The sequence below is a fragment of the Hyperolius riggenbachi genome, chromosome 7, assembly GCF_040937935.1.
Source record: "Hyperolius riggenbachi isolate aHypRig1 chromosome 7, aHypRig1.pri, whole genome shotgun sequence".
In the NCBI taxonomy this organism is placed as follows: domain Eukaryota; kingdom Metazoa; phylum Chordata; class Amphibia; order Anura; family Hyperoliidae; genus Hyperolius; species Hyperolius riggenbachi.
In genome coordinates, this window is record NC_090652.1 from 91,516,017 (window position 1) to 91,540,155 (window position 24,139).

General features: G+C 49.5%; 1 long non-coding RNA gene and 1 other non-coding gene across 3 annotated transcripts; both read left to right on the forward strand.

The window, feature by feature from the left end:
* Positions 1-109: 109 nt before the first annotated feature.
* On the forward strand, positions 110-18,848 carry LOC137524453 (uncharacterized). 2 transcript variants are annotated; one of them, XR_011022696.1, is made up of 6 exons: positions 110-134; positions 6,348-6,428; positions 10,661-10,748; positions 11,061-11,137; positions 15,108-15,140; positions 18,613-18,848. It is a non-coding gene; the product is annotated as an uncharacterized lncRNA (long non-coding RNA). The 2 variants fall into 2 exon arrangements; XR_011022695.1 differs by lacking the exon at positions 110-134 and having other exon boundaries at positions 6,274-6,428.
* LOC137526295 (small nucleolar RNA SNORD60) lies at positions 15,191-15,264 on the forward strand. Its single transcript, XR_011023112.1, has one exon. It is a non-coding gene; the product is annotated as a small nucleolar RNA SNORD60 (small nucleolar RNA).
* Positions 18,849-24,139: the final 5,291 nt, after the last annotated feature.

Here is a 24,139-nt window from a genome sequence, read left to right on the forward strand (position 1 = left end):
ATTCCACAGAGAGAAGGCAGCACACAATCAGACATAGCACAGCTCAGACTGTGCTTCTGCAGAGCTGCCCTCCAATGGTAATTAATCTGCAGCACTTCCGTGCTGTGAATGGGGTCTATTGTAATGCGCTGAAGGTGGCTGATTGTAGCAGAAGATTACTGACAGGAGGACAGGACGTTAGGGCAGACAGCAGTTAGAAGTGCTTGATTTAGAATACTGAGACTGTAATCCAATCAGCCGTCTAGCTGTTGTTCCGTTTCCACAGTAATACAGTCACTGTACTTTTTTTTTTTTTTTTAACAGTAGAGACCCATTTTATGTGAGATAACTACCAGGAGCAAAGACACTGTTTAGTTGGGCTATATTATCATTATTTAGTATTTATAGTGCCAACATTTTACACCACGCTGTACAGTATATATTGTCTTGACACAGTGGCGGACACAGGCAGCAGTGGGCCCCTGTGCAAAATATCAATTGTGGGCCCCCCTGACCTGCGGCGCGCGAAGCGCGCCGCGGCAAAAAATGGGCGTGGCTATAACCTACGACGCGCGAAGCACGCTGCAGCAAAAAATGGGTGTGGATAGAACCTGCGGCGCGTAGCGCCGCGGCAAAAAATGGGCGTGGCAATGACCGGATAAGGGCGGAGCTAACTGTAATTTAAAGTGATCCCGGGGTGAGAGTGATATGGAGGCTGCCATATTTATTTCCTTTTAAACAATACTAGTTGCCTGGCGGCCCTGCTGATCTATTTGGCTGCAGTAATAAACTGAATTACACCAGCAACAAGCATGCAGCTTAATCTTCTCAGTTCTGACAATATTGTCAGAAACCCCTGACCTGCTGCATGCTTGTTCAGGGTCTATGGTTGAAAGAATAAGAGGCAGAGGACCAGAACGGCAACCAGGCAACTGGTATTGCTTAAAAGGAGAGAAATATGGCAGCCTCAATATTATTCTCACCTCAGGTTCCCTTGAAAAGTGCAACGCAAAGACAGTGGGCCCAGGTTTTGGTGACCCTTTCCCCAGAAAATTCACATAATGTGAGCAGGTTTTCTCATGAAAATACACATAATGTGAGCAGATATGCCCAGAAAATACGTGCAATCATGTCGGCAGATATGCCCAGAAAATACGTGCAATCATGTCGGCAGATATGCCCAGAAAATACGTGCAATCATGTCGGCAGATATGCCCAGAAAATACGTGCAATCATGTCGGCAGATATGCCCAGAAAATACATGCAATCATGTCGGCAGATATGCCCAGAAAATACGTGCAATCATGTCGGCAGATATGCCCAGAAAATACGTGCAATCATGTCGGCAGATATGCCCAGAAAATACGTGCAATCATGTCGGCAGATATGCCCAGAAAATACGTGCAATCATGTCGGCAGATATGCCCAGAAAATACGTGCAATCATGTCGGCAGATATGCCCAGAAAATACATGCAATCATGTCAGCAGATATGCCCAGAAAATACGTGCAATCATGTCGGCAGATATGCCCAGAAAATACGTGCAATCATGTCGGCAGATATGCCCAGAAAATACGTGCAATCATGTCGGCAGATATGCCCAGAAAATACGTGCAATCATGTCGGCAGATATGCCCAGAAAATACGTGCAATCATGTCGGCAGATATGCCCAGAAAATACGTGCAATCATGTCGGCAGATTTGCCCAGAAAACACATGCAATCATGTAGCAAATTTGCCCAGAACATACATGCAATCATGTGGCAGACCTGCCCAGAACATACACGCAATCATGTGGCAGACCTGCCCAGAACATACACCTGCTAAAATAAATAATAAAAAAAACCATTTACTCACCTGCAGCAGCAGACCTCCTGTCCCAGCCTCCATCCAGCGCGCAGCTCCCATGGGTGGTTGGGTGGATAGGTAGCCTGGTGGGTAGGTAGGTAGGTAGCCCTTAGCCGGGTGGGTAAGTAGCCTGGTGGGTGGCTGGGTAGCCGGGTAGCCTGGTGGGTAGGTAGCCTGGTGGGTGGGTAGGTGGGTGGTTAGGTAGCTGGGTGGGTGGGTAGGTAGCCTGGTGGGTCTTTAGGTAGGTAGCCTGGTGGGTTGGTAGGTAGCCGGGTGGGTAGGTAGGTAGGTAGCCTGGTGGGTGGGTAGGTAGCCGGGTGGGTGTGTAGGTAGCCGGGTGGGTGGTTAGGTAGCCGGGTGAGTGGTTGGGTAGCCGGGTGAGTGGGTAGCCAGGTGGGTAGGTAGCCGGGTGGGTAGGTAGCCAGGTGGGTAGGTAGCCAGGTGGGTAGGTAGCCGGGTGGGTAGGTAGCCGGGTGGGTAGGTAGCCGGGTGGGTAGGTAGCCGGCAGGGTGGTTAGGTAGCTGGGTGGGTAGGTAGACGGGTGGGTGGTTAGGTAGCCGGGTGGGTAGATGTGTGGGTGGTTAGGTAGCCGGGTGGGTAGCCGGGTGGGTGGTTAGGTAGCCGGGTAGGTAGCTGGGTGGGTAGGTATCCGGGTGGGTGGGTAGGTAGCCGGCAGGGTGGTTAGGTAGCTGGGTGGGTAGGTAGCCGGGTGGGTAGACGGGTGGGTGGCTAGGTAGACGGGTGGGTAGGTAGCCGGGTGAGTGCGTAGATGTGTGGGTGGTTAGGTAGCCGGGTGGGTGGGTAGCCGGGTGGGTAGGTAGTCGGGTGGGTGGTTAGGTAGCCGGGTAGGTAGCCAGGTGGGTGGTTAGGTAGCCGAGTGGGTAGGTAGCCGGGTGGGTGGGTAGGTAGCCGGCAGGGTGGTTAGGTAGCCGGGTAGGTAGCCGGGTGGGTGGGTAGCCGGCAGGGTGGTTAGGTAGCCGGGTAGGTAGCCGGGTGGGTAGGTAGCCGGGTGGGTGGTTAGGTAGCCGGGTAGGTAGCCGGGTGGGTGTGTGGGTATCCGGGTGGGTAGGTAGCCGGGTGAGTGTGTGGGTAGCCGGGTGGGTAAGGTAGCCGGGTGAGTGTGTGGGTAGCCGGGTGGGTAAGGTAGCCGGGTGGATGGGTGTGTAGCTATCCGGGTGGGGGGCCCGACTCCTATCCTCCCTCACTCACCTCGGGGCCCCCCTCCCGGTATGCGCGGCGGCGGCGGCGGGCGGGAGAGCAGAAAATCCAGGAAGTCTCCGCCGGGGCTGCAGCAGACACTAGAGGCTGCTGCCGCTTGGTCTCCCGTGTCTCCAACTTTGTACACTGCTCGCTACTTCCTGGTTTAGTAGCGAGCAGTGTACAAAGGAGACACGGGAGACCAAGCGGCAGCAGCCTCTAGTGTCTGCTGCAGCCCCGGCGGAGACTTCCTGTATTTTCTGCTCTCCCGCCGCATCGCATGAGGGGGAGGGGGAGGGTGGGGGGGCCGATGTGAGGGGGGAGGACAGGAGTAGGGGCCCCCCAGGTTAAAATAAAAATAAAAGGTAAAATTAAAAAAAAAAAACTGCAATACTTAATGGGCCCCTGAAGCAGCGGAACTTCAGGGGCCCTTGTGCGGCGGCACGGCCTGCACGGCCGTATGTCCGCCACTGTCTTGACACTATCTGTCCCGATGACCTGCCGTTACCATGGAGTTTAATATGTGTCCAGTCACAGAGTAAAGTATTGTTTTCCATGCAGTCAGGGTGAATTCCAAGAGCAAATCCCCATATATATGGGATACCGGAGCCGACTCGCTTATTAGAAATGTGGGGGGCAGCAGGCATGTACAATGAGCTTTCCTGATAACCACCGCTCCCCCCCCCGTTCCCCTCCTTTGCCTGCTAAGTTCCCCACGGCTCGCTGAAGATGGGCAGCACCGCGCCTACCCTGGCCCACCTGTGCCCATCATACAGCACGCAATTGCGGCCAGGAGTGCACTGCGCATGATGTCACCTTGAGGTCATGCGCAGAGAGTTCCCAGTTGGGTTCGAGTGCTGTCGGGTGTACGCAGCCGGTCCAGCGTAGGCGTGGTGCTGCCCGGCTCTGGCGACCCAGAAGAGGTTGCCGGTGTTAATTTATCAGGCAAAGGAGGAGAACAGGAGAGCGGTGGGCATCTGGACAGCTCATCGTACATGCCATCTTCCTCAGTTTCTCATCTTTTTTGGCTCTGGCCTCTTGCACACTATATGCGATTGCGATTTTGATGTGGTTTTACATGCAATTCCGATTTGCGATTTTTAATCGGTACTGCATGCTGCGTTTTTGTTTGGAACGGAGGCTTCGAAAAGCCTTTGGGAGTCCGAGTGCTCTTGAAGATGGGCCTCTCTACACTGCGCGAGCGGCCTCTCATGTGCACTCGTGTGTGCGCAGTTTGGAGCCGCCTGTCTTCGGGAGGACTCGGCTCCTGAAGACTTCTGAAGTCCCGCGCAGCAGGGGATTTGAATGAATGGAGGAGCTGCCCCCTGAACGAGAGGACCGGGAGAGGAGAGTAAAAGCTCATTAGGACTCAGAGCCTTCCCTCTCCTGGGGTAAGTATCCTGCTTTGTATTTTAGGGTGGCCACTAACCATCCAATTTTTTTCATCCAATCTTACCATTCCATGTAATAGAAGGGCCTGCCTATAGTATCTGTTCAAGTATAATCACTCAGTTTACTCTTCTACTACATAGACAAAGACAAGACAAATAACATTTATATCGCGCTTTTCTCCTGGCGGACTCAAAGCGCCACATAGATTTGGTAAGATTGGATGAAAAAGATTGGATCGTCAGTGGCCACCCTTAACTCCCGGTTCTCATTGTCTTTAAGTAGATGCCCACCTTGCCATCGCACCCACGTAGTCTAGAGTAGTGATGGGAATTCTGTCTCTTCTCAGAGAGTCGGCTCTTCTGAATCGGCTCCCATTAAAGAGCCGGCTCTTACGGCTCTCAATCGGCTCTTCATTAAATATCACTAGACACCACTCAGAATCGGCGTAAAAGCCCCGCCCCCATCTCCATGACAACTCCAGACTGCTTCTCTGACCGCGGCAATCCCTCCTGCTACTGCTCTGCTCCGCACCCATACACTCCTAAAAGCTGCAAGAGGAGGACTACATCTCCCAGCATGCCTCATCGCCCTTTATTACATAGCAAAGCAGGGCTATGTGGGGTAGCTGAGGCACCGGCTCTCCTCAAAGTGGGAATCGGCTCTTGTCGTTCGCAGAAAAGAGCTGGCTCTTAGAGCCGGCTGGTTGGCGAACGACCCATCACTAGTCTAGAGTGTTCTGTGCCAGGTACAATGCTGCCAGTCACATACAGGGACAGTGCCCGGGACAATGCTGCCAGTCACATACAGGGACAGTGCCAGGGACAATGCTGCCAGTCACATACAGGGACAGTGCCCGGGACAATGCTGCCAGTCACATACAGGGACAGTGCCCGGGACAATGCTGCCAGTCACATACAGGGACAGTGCCCGGACAATGCTGCCAGTCACATACAGGGACAGTGCCCGGGACAATGCTGCCAGTCACATACAGGGACAGTGCCAGGGACAATGCTGCCAGTCACATACAGGGACAGTGCCCGGGACAATGCTGCCAGTCACATACAGGGACTGTGCCAGGTACAATGCTGCCAGTCACATACAGGGACAGTGCCCGGGACAATGCTGCCAGTCACATACAGGGACAGTGCCAGGGACAATGCTGCCAGTCACATACAGGGACAGTGCCCGGGACAATGCTGCCAGTCACATACAGGGACAGTGCCCGGGACAATGCTGCCAGTCACATACAGGGACAGTGCCCGGACAATGCTGCCAGTCACATACAGGGACAGTGCCAGGGGCGAGCGATTGTTAGTGGAAAAGAGAGCTAAGACCACCACAGTGACAGTGACTGACAGGCACAACATAGTACTCACGTTATATGCTCGTGACCTCCTCCACCACACAGGAAGCATTCTGCAGCCAGCCAATACAATAGGGCAGGAAGTACAATACAGGAAGCACTATGTATCCAGGCTGTGGAGCTCTAGGGCAGCCTAAAAATACTGCATCTGCGCATGTGCTAAGACATGTCACGTGATGCAGTGTAATTCTAGCCGATGTTGATACTGAGCATGCGCGGCAGCGTAATCCTTAGGGCAGCGCAATCAGACACAACACCTGCCAGCTGGCAGCACACGTCACACGCGCACATGTAACAAGCGCGCCGCAGCCACTGACACTCACTACCGGTGTAGTGTCAGAATGGGCAGCCCTGCAGCACCGGAGCCGCGGCAAAGGTGAAAAAGAGCCGCTTGCGGCTCCGGAGCCGCGGGTTGCCGACCCCTGCCCTAACCAATCCGAGAGTTGTACTATCCTAGTGGGGCGGAGAAATAGGATTCTAATAGGCGTGTGGGTGACATTGGTTGGGGTAGAGGCATGTGACTTTTCGAGCCAATAGCAAGACAGGATTTGTGTACTATAAAATATAGGTGCGGCGGGCTAGACGGTCTTTCCCATGTGCTGTTGGACGTAGGTGGCCTGTAACGAGTGGCGCCCCTGCAAGGAAGCTGGTAAGGTAACTGTTATACGCAAATTTCTATAGTCTGTTCCAATTGCATGTAAAATGCGAGGACATCGATCTTCCCGGTTGCGGATCGCGCTGCGTGCTGCATTTCTTTTGCAGTTCTTCATGTGTTCTTAGCAGCCAACAATTGGAGCGTCCATGCTATTTGTTGTATAAAAAGGACCCTATAGTACTTAAAAGTACTGGGGTTATGTTGGGAGGGGTCTGGAGCCTTTTGATGGCCTTAAATCCAGCGATTTGGTGGCTGGTTAACCATCTGATTTGATAATTATTGAATCAGATGAAAATCTGCCACTGCAAGAATTTAGTCCTGTAGCTATTGAACGTGCTGGGAAGCCTTGGGTTGTTGTGATTGATCTGGTGTGTGATGGAGCCTCTGGCCACTTCCTCCCTAGTCTTATGTCTGTGCATTAAACTACTTTACCTATCACACCGCCTGCTAGTGTCTGCCATTTGTCTACTGTACTTCAGTGTTACTGTCCCTTGTGATTACTGGCATATATAGAATGAGTGTGATTTCACCAGCGTCCACATACTATGTTGGCAGCCATGCAGGGTGCCAATGTGGAATGACAGCAGACACTGCAGGTAAAGTATTTTAATCCCAGGCCACACATATTTGGGAGGTGGCAACTCCAAATTCAATTCCTGGAAGGAAGGACTGGATCAACCTATTGTGATCTTCTCCCAGGATCTGGGCTGTTATCTATCAGGAGCAGATCAGATGTGTTAGAAATTATTTGCCCAACTTGATCTGACTTGAAATTGCATGGTGTGCGTAGCATTAGTTTCTTGTGGCTATTCTCTGGTTGGGCTTGTACAGAAATGGTTGCAGCATGTATGGATTTATGGAGAAAAGATTGCATCATCTGTAGAGAGGTGAACCATTGAGCAAACTTTCTGGCTAGGTGGGCTGAGACAACTAAGCCAACATCTGGGAACACATAATGCAAAATTTAAAGGTAGCCTTACACCAAGTGATTCTGATTTGAACGACTTTATTGAGCGAACTACTACAGTGTGGTCAAGCTGACCAATGTTGTTGTGTATCCATTGTACAGAAATTGTTTTGGAGCTAATTGAACAGTAGCAGATTCCTGTGTGACTGACTAATATCATCCATTTAAGCTGGTGAATTAGGGCTAGTTCACACTTAATTTAAAAACGTATCCGTAGTTACGTTTTTTGTCCCGGACGAAAAACGTAGCCACGGATACCAATGTTAAAAATAGGAACAGCACACACTCAAGTTAAAAACGTATCCGCGTGCGATCCGTGGAATACGTTTTTAAACCCGGAACGCTGAGTCCGGACTTGCAGCATTTTTCACGGACCCGTATACACGTACGGGTAGTGAAAATCAATGGGGAAACGGGCCTCCCTCTTCACTGACATTTTGGGACACTGGAAACGGATCAGTTTCCAGTGTCCCATGGTGAAGGAGGGGGCCGCCATGCTGAAGGGGGTAGCAGCCAGGACGGGGGGCTGCGGGCAAAGCGGCGGCCAGGGGGGGGTCACATCCAGCCCCCCCCCCCCTTGCTCACCTGGGTGCCCCCCGTCCCCGCTCCCCCTCCAGCTCGCATATAATGTAATAATTTGTACCTAATGAAGTTCGGCGAGCCGGGCACTTCCGCCCACACCGCTCGCCGTCACTTCCTGCGATGCCGCCCACTGAAATACAGAGGGCGACATTGCAGGAAGTGACGGCGAGCGGTGTGGGCGGAAGTGCCCGGCTCGCCGAACTTCATTAGGTACAAATTATTACATTATATGCGAGCTGGAGGGGGAGCGGGGACGGGGGGCACCCAGGTGAGCAAGGGGGGGGGGGGATGTGACCCCCCTGGCCGCCGCTTTGCCCGCAGCCCCCCGTCCTGGCTGCTACCCCCTCTAGCAAAAAAAAAACAAAAACGCAAGCGGATCCAAAACGTGTGCTGCAAAAAAGGCAGCACGGATCCGTTTGCGTTCCGGGTTTTGAAAATCGGAGCCCGGACCGCGGATGCGTCCCGCACCCGGAGCTAGTGTGGCCCAGGCCTTAAACCTATTGGGCATTCTGGAACGCACTTGATTCTGTAAAATGAGTGATCATACATTCAAATTGCTAGATCTGTGGCCACCTTAAAGTGGATCCGAGATGAAAAACTAACTATAAAGCTGGCCATACACTAAGCCGATTCCTGCCAGATCGACAGCAGATTCGATCACTGGGATCGAATCTGCTGTCACATCGTTCCCGCTACACGGCGCATTTCGATCTATCCCGTCGATCGCTCCATGCGGAAAATTAGTCGATCGCCCGCGGGTAGGGAGCGCGTCGCTAGCAGCGTTCGAGTGCCCGACGACCGACTCACTAGAGCCCGCATACATTACCTGCTCCGCCGGCGCAACTGCTCTGTCTCCGCTCTGGTCTGGTCTCTGGGTCCGGCATGCTTCACTTCTTCTAGCCCGGCAGGAAGTTAAACAGTAGAGGGCGCTCTACTGTTTAAATTTCCTGCCGGGCAGGAAGAAGTGAAGCATGCCGGAGACCAGAGCGGAGACGAAGCAGCGGTGACCGGGGGCAGTCGCGCCCGCGGAGCAGGTAATGTTTGCGGGGGGAGGGAGCAGCAGCACCACCACCACAGATTGTGAATGGTTTCAGGCTGAAATCTGTTCACAATCTGTTTGCAGTAAAGGTAGCCATACGATCCCTCTCTGATCTGATTCGATCAGAGAGGAATTTCTGTTGGTCGAATCTGATGGCAAATCGCCCAGTGTATGGCTACCTTAACAAGTAACTTGTCTATATATCTTATCTAAAGTTTACACAGCAAATCTAGCTGCAAACAGCTCTAGTAGAAAATAATTATTTCTTCCTGTGATACAATGACAGCAGCCATGTTTGTAAACATTACAGAGACAGGCTTATCTATATCTTGAGCACTTGGCCTGTGATAAAAACCTAATTCCCTCCCCCCCCCCTCTGCCTCTGAAATCAATGGCTAGTAACACCTCCTCCTGCCCAAACTGAGCTCCCATGAGCTTGCTACTGCCAAGGCTCTCTGAAAACCTGTGGGCGTGGTTTATTTAGTTTATAGGGAATTAGAGTATTAAAAGTATTTGGGTTGAGGAATGCCCTATAAACAATAGGAAAGGAACGCAATTATGCAATTGGGCAGCACGGTGGCGTAGTGGTTAGCTCTCGCCTTTCAGCGCTGGGTCCCTGGTTCGAATCCCAGCCAGGGCACTATCTGCAAAGAGTCTGTATGTTCTCTCCGTGTCTGCGTGGGTTTCCTCCGGGCACTCCGGTTTCCTCCTACATTCCAAAAACATACGGATAAGTTAATTGGCTCCCCCTAAGAAAAAAAAAAATTGGCCCTAGACTACAGTACTTACACTACATAATATAGACATATGGCAATGGTAGGGATTAGATTGTGAGCTCCTTTGAGGGACAGTTAGTGACAAGATATATATACACTGTACAGCGCTGCTTAATATGTTGGCGCTATATAAATACTTAATAATAAGTAAAAGTTCATCTCGGATCAACTTTAACCTGCTGGGCGGTCTGGACGAGCACAGCTCGTCCAGTACCGCCGGAGGCTGCCGCTCAGGCCCTGCTGGGCCGATTTGGCTGAAATAAAAAGCAGCACACGCAGCCGGCACTTTGCCAGCCGCGTGTGCTGCCTGATCGCCGCCGCTCTGCGGCGATTCGCCGCGAGCAGCGGCGAAAGAGGGCCCCCCTAGCCGCCTGAGCCCTGCGCAGCCGGAACAAAAAGTTCCGGCCAGCGCTAAGGGCTGGATCGGAGGCGGCTGACGTCACGACGTCGGCTGACGTCGATGACGTCACTCCGCTCGTCGCTATGGCGACGATATAAGCAAAACAAGGAAGGCCGCTCATTGCGGCCTTCCTTGTTTATTCTGGGCGCCGGAGGCGATCGGAAGATCGCCTCCGGAGCGCCCTCTAGTGGGCTTTCATGCAGCCAACTTTCAGTTGGCTGCATGAAATAGTTTTTTTTTTATTAAAAAAAAACCCTCCCGCAGCCTGCCTGGCGATCTTAATAGAACGCCAGGCAGGTTAAATCCTAAACTGGTTACAACTGAATTTTCAAACCAAGACACTAGTGATTTGAAGAGGCGCGTCTAATTGCTTTTGTGGCCACAATAGTTGTTATACGTTAGTCAGTAAAGTTTGATGGTCTGACTTGAAGTTGCCTTATTCATCCACTGCTTGCTTTCCAGGTGGAGTAGACCTCGTAGGCTGAAGACATGTGGCAATCTCTGACAGGCTCCCGCTTCCTCATGGCTAACATGGCACCTCCTTGATCAGGTGAGCTCTTGTTTTCCCGGGTTTATAACTTGGCACTAGGGATGGTCAACAAGCTACGAAGTTGATAGAGATGTGATAACTGTATACAAATTAGTCATTTTCCAAGTTGTATACATTTGTGTACAATTTACATAAACTGAGTTATTAGAATCGTATGGCTCCCTACTTGGCATTGCCCATGATGTACCCAGAATTCTGACACCTCATATGAAACTTCTTGATTTGAATCTTTTTGGGCTGAGGCAATTGTCAAGTAATAGCATTCATCTCAGAGATGGTGTGGGCTGTCTGACTAATTGTAGTCTATTACAGGAACGAACAATGAATATCTTGGTCTGAACGTCATACAGATGATCTCTGCAATGCTCTTTTGAGCAATATGAACTGTGGTAAGTTTAAAACAATGGCCTATTGGCAAGCTTAATGTAAAAATCTAAAATGGGGTTATGACATAATCGTGGGGGTTGTAAATGTGTCCATATGCTACTCCAATATTGTGGCCCAATCACCTTCCGTGCCCAGTGGCAGTCTCACCACTCTGCTGTCGCAACGCCTGATGTTTGTCGTCACCTTGACCACTTGAAGGCCAGGTTCATGCCAGTAGACAGGCGAGCCTGAGGGGGTTGTGGTGGCTCTAGGATGATTTCCAATAGTTGTGCTGAAATTTGCAAGGTGTATGGCCAGGCAACAGATTGCTCTCTGATCAATTCCACGGCCCTGTATCTGCCCACACATTGACCAGTGTATGGCTCTATTCCATACAGAAGGATGCACTCCACAGGCTTGAACAAACATTCACTTTACTACATGTCAATACACTACGTTACGGGCTCCGTCCTTCATCAAACGCCTGATAAAAGAGCGGAGCCCATAGCATGTAGTGTATTGACATGCAGTCAAGTGAACGTTTGTTCAAGCCTGTGGAGTGCATCCTTCTGTATTGAATAGGATATCACTGTGGAGCAAGGGTGGTGTGCCTGCTTGAGGGTGCACAGGCCAATGCTCTCCTAAAGGAAGCCATACATTGGTTGATTTGCCAACAGATCCCTATCTGATCAGAGAGGGATCGTTTGGCTGCCTTTACTGCAAACAATTGTGAATCTATTTCAGCATGAAACCAATCACAATCTGTGAAGCTGCCATCCCCCTCTTCCCCCGCATACATTACCTGCTCCGGCCGGCGCGTGTCCCCTGGTTTCCACTGTCTTCTCCGCGCTTGGCTCCTCCAGCTTCACTGAACTTCTTGCCGGGACAGGAAGTTCAGTGAAGTTGGAGGAGCCGAGCGCGGAGAAGACTGTGGAGACCAGGGGACACGCGCCGGCCAGAGCAGGTAATGTATTGCCGCTAGATCAGTGATCGAATCTGCTGTATATCGGCAGGAAAATCGTTAGGTGTATGGGCCTCTTAACCACTTGAGGACCCAGCCTTTAACCCCCCCTTAAGGACCAGCACTGATTACGAAGATCTGTGCTGGGTGGGCTCTACAGCCCCCAGCACAGATCAAACATTAGGCAGAGCGCCCAGATCGCCCCCTTTTTTCCCCACTAGGGGGATGATGTGCTGGGGGGACTGATCGCTCCTGCCTGCGTGTGGCTGGCAGGGGGGGGGGGCACCTCAAAGCCCCCTCCACCGCAGGATTCTCCCTCCCTTCCCCGGAGATCGGAGGCTGCACAGGAATGGATCTGTCCTGTGCAGCCTCTAACAGGCTCCTGCCTGTCATGTGACAGCGATCCCCGGCCGCTGATTGGCCAGGGATAGCTGATCTGGTACAACGCTGCTACTGTTAGCAGCGTTGTACAAATGTAAACAAAGCGGGTTATTTCCACTTGTGTTTACATTTAGCCTGCGAGCCGCGATCGGCAGCCCGCAGGCTATTCACGGAGCCCCCCCGCCGTGAATTGACAGGAAGCAGCCGCTCGCACGAGCGGCTGTTTCCTGATTAATTAGCCTGCGACGCATCTGCGTCGCTGGTCCTGCAGCTACCACTATGCTGACGTGCGTTATGAGTGCGCGGTCGGCAAGTGGTTAAAGGAGTCATCAGGTCAAAAAGGATAAAATAAGTGGTACTTACTGGGGCTTCCTCCAGCCCCAAGCTCCCAGCATGTCCCTCCCCGCAGCTGTTCGCCGCAGGTCCGTCCCGGTCCCCGGCGATGAAGTCAGAGCGACCTCCAGGTCGGCCTGTACTGCGCGAGCGGTGCTGTCAATCCCCGCCACGTGGGCCTGAGCGGATGGCGCCATAGTTCTGCGTCTGCGCAGTCCACTCCAGGCCCATGTGGCGGTGATTCACAGCGCCGCAGGCTGACCTTAAGGTCGCTCTTGACGCCATCGGCAGGGGACGGACCTGCAGTGAGCTGCTGCGAGGGTCATGCTGGGAGCTTGGGGCTGGAGGAAGCCCCCGTAAGTACCACTTTTATCCTTTTTTGCCCTGATGACTCTAAGTTAAGATTGAGTACAATCTAGAGGGATCAGCCAAGTCCTATTCAGTGTATGGCTCTACCAGCTGTCAATACAATACACTGGCTTTGCTTATCTCCACATGGTGCTATTTCTGTGTCGGCCGTGGCAGCCGTGGTGTAAAGATACAGCCCAAATAGATTAGAAGTCCATGCTGTAGGGATTTGGGTAAGTGCTGCGGAAAAATAAAGCATGCTGTCCAGAATCTCACCGCAATTAAATTAGCAATCCATAGGAAGAATAGGCAGTTTCCCCACCGGACTCGCCTGTGGAGGAACGCAGCAGATTCTGTACCCTGACGTGTTGATGCACTCTGGAGGAGTGGGTCAGTATGGTTATTGTAGTTGACAATCCTCAGATGTTGGTAACCAGAGGCGCAGAGGTGGTGTTTTTTTTTTTTTTTGTTTGTTTTTTTTTTGCCATCCTCAGATGAATATTTCATCAGCAGTACCTGATTTCAACTGGAGCTCTAGTGCAAGATCATACTTGCCTAAGAAGCCTCTGCATATTGATGTGGACTCTCCAATGAATACCGCTAAGGGCTCGTCTGTAACCTGATATCTGATTGCTGCTGCACTTGTTCAAGCATGAGCATGGCTGTACTTGCGCCACCTTGCTCATGCCAGTAGAGGACTGCCGCACTGAATAGCTTGATGGTCTGGAGGACAGTGATGGAAGCCTCATTCGGATCCAGAGGCTTCCCTGACCTTAAAGGGAACCTAAACTCAGAGGGATGTGGAGGTTTCCTTTTAAACAATACCAGTTGCCTGGCAGTCCTGCTGATCTCTATGGCTGCAGTAGTGGCTGAATCACACACCCGAAAAAAAGCATGCAGCTAATCCAGTCTGACTTCAGTCAGAGCACCTGATCTGCATGCTTCTTCAGGAGCTGTGGCTAAAAGTATTAAACACAGGATCAGCAGGAGAGTCTGACAACTGGTATTTTAAATGGAGAAATCCATATCCTTCTCAGTTTAGGTTCCCTTTAAAGGATAACTGTAGTGAGGAGAATATGGATTCTGCCATATCAAGTTGAAATCAGGTACTGGTTGAACTCCATGGATGTATGTGTTCAGGGTGCACGCAGAGCGATCAGATCGCCCCCCTTTTTTCCCCCCTATGGGGATGATGTGCTGGGGGGGTCTGATCGCTCCTGCGTGCAGGCATGCAACATGCCCCCACCTCAAAGCCCCCCTCCGCGGCGACATTCTCCCCCTCCTACCTTCTTCTCCCCCCCCCCGCTGATTGGCCGGGGATCGCCGATCTGCCTTACGGCGCTGCTGCGCAGCAGCGCCGTACAATGTAAACAAAGCGGATTATTTTGCGCTTGTGTTTACATTTGGCCTGCGAGCCGCCGTAGGCGGCCCGCAGGCTATTCACTGAGCCCCCCGCCGTGAATTGACAGGAAGCAGCCGCTCGCGCGAGCGGCTGCTTCCTGATTAATCAGCCTGCAGCTGGCGACGCAGTACTGCGTCGCTGGTCCTGCAGCTGCCACTTTGCCGACGCACGGTATAAGCGTGCGGTCGGCAAGTGGTTAAGGAGCCTGCCATCTTTAAGTATTGTGTTTCTGAGCTTAGGTTTTCTGTAAGCTGCAGCCTGGGTACAACAGTTATGCTTAAAATACATCAGCACTGTTAATGTATAACTGGTATGCTGGTTAGCATACTTCACACTAGATGTGGGAACGCGTATACACAAAGCCTAGATACTACTTGTGAGTGTCTTACCTTGGTTTAGATGTTCACTATAGAGGGAACTTGTCGTAGACCATCTTTCACAAAGGGGTTAATGCTGTAGTAATGGGAAACTGCTTCATACTACTATAATGGGAACTTCTATCATTCACCGTTGTACTTGTTACTAGATGAAGGTGAGGGTTCTTTCTTACAGTGTTTCTATTTTATAGATGGAACGGTCAGTGGAGTTTTTTACCGAATAGGTGAGTAAGATGATGCATTCTGTGTGATAGTTTAGCTGATCTGTGAATAGAGCCACTGATGATACCTTACTTTTCTGACACCTCATCTGAGCACCAAGTTGCTGATATGCTGTATCTGAGGCTCTTGTGACCTGTATTTACTATATAACCTGGGTCATATCAGGTCTTAGTTGGGATTGCTGACACAGAACTTTTATATTGCACTTTTCTCTGGGTGGCCTCAAATCCCTTCAGGGCTGCAGCTAGTTAAAGGGAACCAGAGACGAAGCACCCTTGTGTATTTTACCATATATATCAGAAAGAACATTAGAGATAACACTTACCATGCTCTGTTTCATCCTCCCTGCTAAAAGGGTCATCAGCTGTGATAAGGATCCCGGACTGAGCATTCAGTCTGGCTTTGCAGGGAATTATAGCTGAGTCATTATAGCAGAGCCACAAGGGGGCAGGCTTGGGCTTGAAAAGACACCAGAGAAGACAGACTCAGCTATAATCTTTCTGTAGCAAAGCTAGACTGAGCAGCCTGAGTGCTTAGTCAGGGATTCTTATCAGAGGTGATAACAGTCAGATTAAACAGAGGACAATGAAACAAAGAGCAGATTAGGTGTTTACTGTCATGTTCCCACTGATTTATAAGGTAAAATACAAGAGGGTGCTTCATCTCTGGTTCTCTTTAAGGGCCCTTTTCCATGGACTGAGTAGTGAAATGCCGCTCAGACTCACAATTGCTTACTGCTGCCTGGTAACTGCTTGCGGAGCACACAGCTCAACAGTCCATGGAAAAGAGGCCTAAGGCATACTCCACAGGCGACCAGGATATTTAGGTGGCCTTGCCCATACTGTTTACATACAGACTTGAGCTGGGACTAATTTTTAATGGGCCAAAAAATGAGTGATGGATGTAAAACTGAAAAAATGCACCTTTATGTTAATAAAATATTGTCACCATACATTATACTAGGGATAGAATTTTAATGTGGCAATAACCAGGACAAGTGGCCAAATGTGGATTTTAAAATGGTAGCATGAATTATTTTAAAACTATAATGGCTGAAAAATATTTTTACTTAGTCACATTATAATGCATTTAGAATACAAATTCTTAGCATAATGTACCATCCAAATAAAGCCTAATTGGTGGTGGAAAAAACAAGGTATAGATCAGTTTGTTGTAAGTAGTGATAAAGTTATTGGGGAATGAGTGGGAGGAGCACTGAAATGTGAAAATTCCTTTCATCCATAAGGTGAAAAATACCACAGGCTGAAATAGTTAAATGCTCCAACTATAAATCCTGTTCATCAGATCACTGTTGTAGTTTGATTATCTCCTGCTTGCCTGAGAATGCACCATTTTGTCTCTATTGGTGTAAAGGAAAACTGAAGAGAGGGATATGGGGGCTACCATATTTCCTTGTAAGCAATACTATTTGCCTGGCTGTCTTGCTGATCCCTTTAGCCATAGACACTGAACAAGCATGCAGCAGATCAGGTGTCTCTGACAATATTGTCAGACCTGACTAGATTAGCTGCATGCTTCTTTCTGGTGTGGTTCAGACACTACTGCAGCCAAATAGATAAACAGGACTGCCAGCCAACTGGTATGGTTTTAAAAGGAAATGGTAGCCTCCATATTCTTCTCACTTCAGTTGTCCTTAAAGAGGAACTCCAGCCTAAACAAACATACTGTCATTAACTTACATTAGTTATGTTAATTAAAATAGATGGGTAATGTAATCTCTTACCCACCCCTGTTTTAAAAGCTTGGTGTAATTGCCTTCTTAAAACAGAAGGAAATTTGCAATAATTCAGTTATAAGTGAACATTTGTGGTTACCCACAATGCCCTACTGAATATGCAAATTATCCCTTTTTGCCCTTGTGAAGCCAAGCAAGCATCCAGAACCGCTGGTTTATAGCAAGCCTATAGCTTTGTTTTACAGCCATATCAGACCCACATGTAGACAGCCTGAATTATTGCAAATTTCCTTCTGTTTTAAGAAGGCAATTACACAAAGCTTTGCTTTTTTAGTAGGAGGGCTTTTTGGTTCCTTTTATCCCCCTATACATTTCTAGTAGTTTGGGTCACCCTGAGCTGCTTGGTTACTCTGCTGTTTTAAAAGAACAGGCAAATGTTTGATTTCATGATGGCAGCCATCTTTTTGGTTGAAAGGAGGTGACAGGGAGCATGAGACACAGTTCCAACTGGCCTGTGTCCTGAGCACCTCTCCCAGTTGCTAGGCAACGTGAACACAGGAAATCCCATCATGCTCTGCACAGCATCACGGAAAAAAAAGCCTGGGCTTTTTTTTTCTTTGATGGGTGGAGCTTAGCTAAAAATGCAGCTAAAAATTATGCTTTGGTAAGAAAAACAAAGCTCTGATGCTGTGAAACTGTTAAAGAAACACCAAGCCTTTTCAGTTCTGCTGAGTAGATTTTTAGTCTGGATGTTCACTTTAAGTGGTTCGCATTCTTCTAGTGCTACAATTCCAGGTTGAAGTCTTAGCTAGACACTGCATGAGGCTTGTATTTTCTACCTGCGTGTGATCTATCCCTATAGCCCCATCCCATAGAGCGTTAATGTTAACTAGGTTACCGTATATACTCGCATGCAAGCTGAATTTTTGACCCCCAAAAAGTGGCCCAAAAGTGGGTGTCTCAGCTTGCATGTGAGCCGCCAACTTGCCGTGTGGAGAGCAGTGTGCAGCCTTGTACCGCCGATCGGATGGCCGGAGTGGAGGGCATGCCTGGAGAAGCACGGATGATTGCATAGCCACAGGGGAACACAGAGCGGATCGGATGGAGCAGACTGAAGACCGAGCAGTGACGTCAGCACCATCTGCAGCCAGTGTCGCTCTGGCTGTGTCATCTCTGATGCCCTCTAGCTGCATCTTGACTCAGCCAGAGTGACACACTGGCTGCAGATGTTGCTGACATCACTGCTGCTCGGTCTTCGGTCTGCTCCATCTGATCCGCTCTGTGTTCCCCCTGTGGCTATGAAATCATCTGTGCTTCTCCAAGCATGTCCTCCACTCCGGCCATCCGATCCGCGGTACAAGGCTGCAAGCCCGATCTGCTCCGATCCTGTCCCCCGCAAGTCCGCTCATTTAAGTTGTTTTTTTTTTTTTGTTTTTTTACTGTAAGTGCTGGCATCATTTCTGTATACTGATTCTCCAATTTTCTGGACACCATGTCAATTTATTTTGATTATTGAAACTCAGGGCTGCTTTATTTCCTACCCTCTGCTTGCATGAGTCAATCACTTTTTTCCTGATTTGAGGAAAAAGTTGGGGAGTCAGCTAACATGCGGGTCGGCTTACATGAGTCTATACGGTATTTCATATCTGACCCTATAATGTGGTTGAAATGTGCTTATTTTCTATATTCCACCATGGGACAGGTAGCAACATGAATTATTCAATTTTCTTTGTAAAACCTGCTGGTGTTCTATAAATGTTTAATACATTTTTCCATAGGCATCTTAAGAGTTTGGGCTGATGGCAGAACTGACCTGAGGAACAGTGCTGAGGACAGTGAGAAGAAAGTCAGACATCCTAATTATGTCTCATGCCAGTATACAGTATGAGCCCAGCTAATATGAATACATCAGGAATTAATACATGTTGACCTGTACTAACCAAATGAGAACTTGTAATGTTGTGAACAATTTTTGTCATTTTGGCTTACAAGTAATAAAGTAATTTTTAATGGTTTTACTATCTCATGGATGTGTTTAAACAAACAAAACTGTCAAATACTTTAATAAGCTGCAGACTAACATGTCTATTACTTATTTTTGATACCACTATGCAGTGTTCTTAGCTGTGAATGGAACAGATTCAGTGTTGGGTCAAGGTCATGAAGTATTCTATGGCACTGCAACTGTATGAGTCTGAGTCACTTAGAAAAGCTCTTGCAGTGTGAACAAACCCTAAGGGCTCGTTCCCACTGTTGCGACGCGATTTCGGCCGCATTCCGACGCTTGTAAAAACGCATGCGGATGAGTTTCCGCATGCGTTTTTACCCGCGATTTCGCATGCGATTTCGCATGGCAGGGTGCCATGCGAAATTAACCATGACACTGCCAGGGCTAAATAAAATTGAAAAAGGTGCGAAATCGCGGGTAAAAACGCATGTAACAAACGCATGCGTTTTTACTATTAAATACATTAGCGGCGATTCGCACGGATTCCCGACGCAGGCGAAATCGTTGGCTCTTTTGTGCGTTTTTTTCACGCTGAAAAAAACGCACCTCAACAACGCTACAGTGGAAACAGGCCCATCCACTTGCATTACATGTGCGGATCTGCATGCGTTGGACGCATGCAGATTCGCGATAGTGGGAACGAGCCCTTAGTGCTTTGTGATTTTAAAAGCTCTTGCTAATGTTATCCTATGTGTTCTCCAGTGGCGTACTAAAGCTGTGGGCCCCGATGCAAGTTTTACATGGGGGGGCCCCCCAGGCACTCTATAAATAACAATTGATAAGGTGCACCAAAACCTGCCAATGGCAACTACAGCGTGCAAGAAGGGGATGGGTAGCAGTTTGCTAATTAGCACTATTTAACCTTCCTGGCGGTAAGCTCGAGCTGAGCTCGGGCTATGCCGCGCAGGAAGATATCTCAGCCCCTGGTGGGGCGATTTTCTTCATTTAAAATGCTGTACGCGCAGCTAGCACTTTGCTAGCCGCGCGTACAGCTTGATCGCCGCCGCTCTGCGGCGATCGCCCGCACGCAGCAGCGCAACAGGGCCCCCCCCCCCCCCCGCCAGAGCCCTGCGCTGCCCGGACCAATGAGTTCAGGGCAGCGCTATGGGCTGGATCGGAGGCGTCTGACGTCCATGACGTCATTCCGATCGTCGCCATGGCGACAGGAGAAGCCAAACAGGGGAACGCGTTATATACGCGTTCCCCTGTTTGCTATTGATGCCGGCGACGATCGCACTAGAGGGACACATGCGCCCTCTAGTGGTGTTTCATGTAGCTACCACTCTGGTAGCTTTACATGAAACAAAAAAAAAAAATAAAAAAAAAAAGGATTTTTGCCTTTTTGGCAAAAACAACTAACCGCCAGGAGGGTTAAAGGATCTATAGTAGTGATGATTACCAGCACAGGACCGATAGAGAGCTAGTACTGCAGTTGAGGGCCCTTCATGACCCCTCTGGCCCAAGGGCCCCGATGCGGTCGCAACCCCTATTGCTACGCCTCTGGTGTCCTCACTTGAGTGATGTAATTTTGTAAAAATCCCCCATAGCATTGCTTTAGCAAGAGCTTTTCATAATCACTAGTGAATAAAAAGCTCTAGTAGTGTGAATCAGCCCTTAGTGCTCAGACACACTGTTTGCAATTGATCAGCGCTTTTTAAAAATCTCACCCATTCACTTGCATAAAAATCGTAAATCGCTGCAAACACGGACGCATAATGTAAGCTATCGTGGCAATTTTTTTACCTGATTTTACTGGGATTTTATTGTAAGTGAATGGAAGGGTTTCTTTTTTTATTAAAAAAAAAAAAAAAAAAAAAAAGCTTTCAGAAAGCGCTGGTTATAGTGTATCTGAGCTCTTACTCTGGATTTTTGGTGAGGAAACTCCTTTGGTAACATTTTGGGTTTATTGGCAGCTGAATGTAGCAGATTTCACACAAGACTGTCATGGAGGCTATTGTGAATGCAGTCCTTAACCGCTTGCCGCCCGCGTCACGCCAGTAGGCGTGGCCGCGGCGGCAGCCCCAGGACCAGCTAACGCCAATTGGCGGAAAGTCCTGGGGCAGCAGTTTACGGGAGATCGCGCGCAGAGAGCTCTGTTGGTGGGGAGAAAAGGGGGGGGGGGGGAAGATCACTTGTGTGCAGAGGTATACGGCCCTGCAGCTTGGCCTTAAAGCTGCAGTGGCCAATTAAGGTAAAATTAGGCTGGTCACTAGGGGGGTTTACCACCATGGTCCTCAAGAGGTTAAGGGGTTCTGTGGATCGGTTTTTTTTTTTCAAAAACTGAAATTTACCTGGGGCTTCTACTGGCACCCCTGCAGCTGTCATTTCCCATGCCATCCTCCTACAAGCCTGTTTCCCTGTCGCAGTCCAATTATTCATCTAACTAGACAAACTGCGGCCGGGTGCATCCTCACTCCAGCTTGCGTCTCTGGGAACTTCCTGTACAGGTGCAGTACAAAGTCTTCTACTGCACGTGAAGCTCACTGAGACGCAAGTGTGAGCTAGGATGTGTGGCCATGGCCGCGCAGTTGCAATCGTCTAGTTAGACCAATGGTCCTCAAACTAAGACCCACGGGCCAAATGTGGCCCCCTGAGGCTTTTTTACTACCCCACACAATGTATTACAAAATGTATTAGAGATGCATATTTAAATATTGGCGGCTCGCATATAGAATAGCAGTGCTGGCAACACCCATCCACATGGAAGCCAGAAAGCTGTAATTCGCTTGTTTCCATCAAATTCCACATCAGGTGACACTGTTGTCCAATTGGACTGCAGGTTGTCACCTGGGTATGCTTCACTGTCTGGCCCGCAAAGACTTCTACATCATATGTATACTAGGGCTGCACGATTTTAGGGAGAAATTGAAATTGCGATTTTTTTTTTTTTATTTTTTTTTCACTCAATTGCAATTTCGATTTTTTTTTTTCACAATTTTCAAAGCAAGCTTTAGCACTAAATTGCACATGTATGCAGGTGGGGCCTTCTGTGAGGACGCTGGGCGCAGTTAACAATGTGCGGCTTATTGCCAGGGCCGGATTTCTACTTTTTACCGCCCTAGGCCCACCATCACCAGCTGCCCCTACCAACAGCATCTCAACCACACCTCTCTCTCTCCCTCTCAACACTATAGGTAACCTCACCTAACCTTCCTGCATTATAGGTATCCAAATTACCACACGCACCGCACTCCTCTCCTGCAGTATAGGTAGCCAGATGACCCCTATAGTATAGGTAGCCCCCCCCTTGTGTAGTAATACATAGCCACAGGTGGTCAGATCTTGGGAATTGCAAGTGGAAGGAGTACAGGCAGTAGCAAAGAGAAACTCCAAACAAGAATTGAACTTTATCCCAATCAGTAGCTGATACCCCCTTTTACATGAGAAATAGAATGATTTTCACAAACAGACCATCAGGGGGCGCTGTGTGACTAATTTTGTGCTGAAACTCCTCCCACAAGAGGCTCTGAATACCGCGGTACTCTGGGCAAACTGCCACAATGTAACAATGTTCACAGACAGGAAATGGCTGTTTAAAGCTGTCTGTAACAGCCAGAGCAACTAGAAACAGCTACATAACTTGCCCACAGTAACAATGTCACCATGTAATACATGTCAGAATGTGAATCTGGGAGAGGAAAGATTTTACAATGAGCAAACACTGACTAAATCATTTATACATAATTATTGTAAAAATGAAGCCCTTTTTTTATTAAATTATTTTCACTGGAGTTCCTCTTTAACCTCTGAGCTTTGCAATCAATCACCACTTCTGCCTGGAACCGAGTCCGCTACAATACGGAAGCTTCCTTCTCCCCTTAACTGCTTGTCTCTCTGCCCGGCATCTCTCACACGTAAATCGCCGAGATGTCCGGTGGAGGAGAGACAAGCAGACACTAGCTATGACTAGCAGTGCATATTTTTGAATGTTAATGGGGGGGGGGGAATCCAGTCCAGAGCGGCACACAGCGCCACCAATCACTAGATAGAGATGGTATGATGGTGGCGGTAGGCAGAGCTGTACCCTCTGTACAGCTCCGCCTACCGCCTCCATCATGCCATCTCTATCTAGTGATTGGTGGCGCTGTGTGCCGCTCTGGACTGGACTCGCCCCCCGCTGCCCGGCTCGTTAACAGTCAAAAATATGCACTGCTGTTTGTGACAGCGCGGCGGTAGGCGAAACCATGCGGCCGAGCGCTGAAAAAAACCCCGAAGCTACTGATCTGAAGATCGCCTGCATGTGAATCGCAGTTTCGTTTTTAAACCGCAAAACCGTGCAGCCCTAATGTATACTCCGGCCCCCCAGCAGTCTGAAGTATGTTGACCCAAAATGTTTGGGGACTTCTGGGTTAGGCGAACAATTGGACAGTGACCAGCGGCAGGGGAACAGAGTATTGTAGAGGATGGGAAAGCTGCAGGGGGCTGGTAGAAGCTCCAGGTAAGTGTCAGTTCTTTGTTTTTAAAAAGAACCACAGAACCTCTTTAACCTCCTTGCCGGTCTAAAAAATCCGGCAAGGAGGCAGCGCCGCACATTTTTTTTTTTTTTTTTTTTAAACCATGTAGCGAGCCAAGAGCTCGCTACATGATAGCCGCTAAGCGGCGGCATCCCCCCACCCACTCCGATCGCCTTCGGCGATCAGAGTATGCAGGGAATCCCGTTGAGAACGGGATTTCCTGCAGGGCTTCCCCGGTCGCCATGGCGACGGGGCGGGATGACGTCATGGACGTCGGGACGTCATAGGGAATCCCGATCCGCCCCTCAACGCTGCCTGGCACTGATTGGCCAGGCAGCGCAGGGCTCTGGGGCGGGGGGGAGCGACTCGGCGCGGCGGATTGCGGCGGATCGGCGGCGAGCGGCGGCGATCGGAAGTTACAAGCAGCTAGCAAAGTGCTAGCTGCTTGTAACAAAAAAAAAATTATGCAAATCGGCCCAGCGGGGCCTGAGATATCCTCCTGCGCAGGTTACCCCGAGCTGAGCTCGGGATAACCGGCAAGGAGGTTAAAGGATACCTGAATTAACCTATGTGTATGTACAGTACTTGGCACACAACTTTTTTTTTTCTCTGCCTGAAATGGTTAAATATCAGGTAAGTGGCTGACTCAGTCCTGACTCAGACAGGAAGTGACTAGTGTGACCCTCACTGATAAGAAATTCCCCTTTGTATCTCCTTGCTCTCAGAAGCCATTTTCTGCTAGGAAAGTGTTTATAGTTGGAATTTCTTATCAGTGAGGGTCACACTGTAGTCACTTCCTGACTGAGTCAGCCACTTAAATACCTGATATTTAACTTTTTCAGG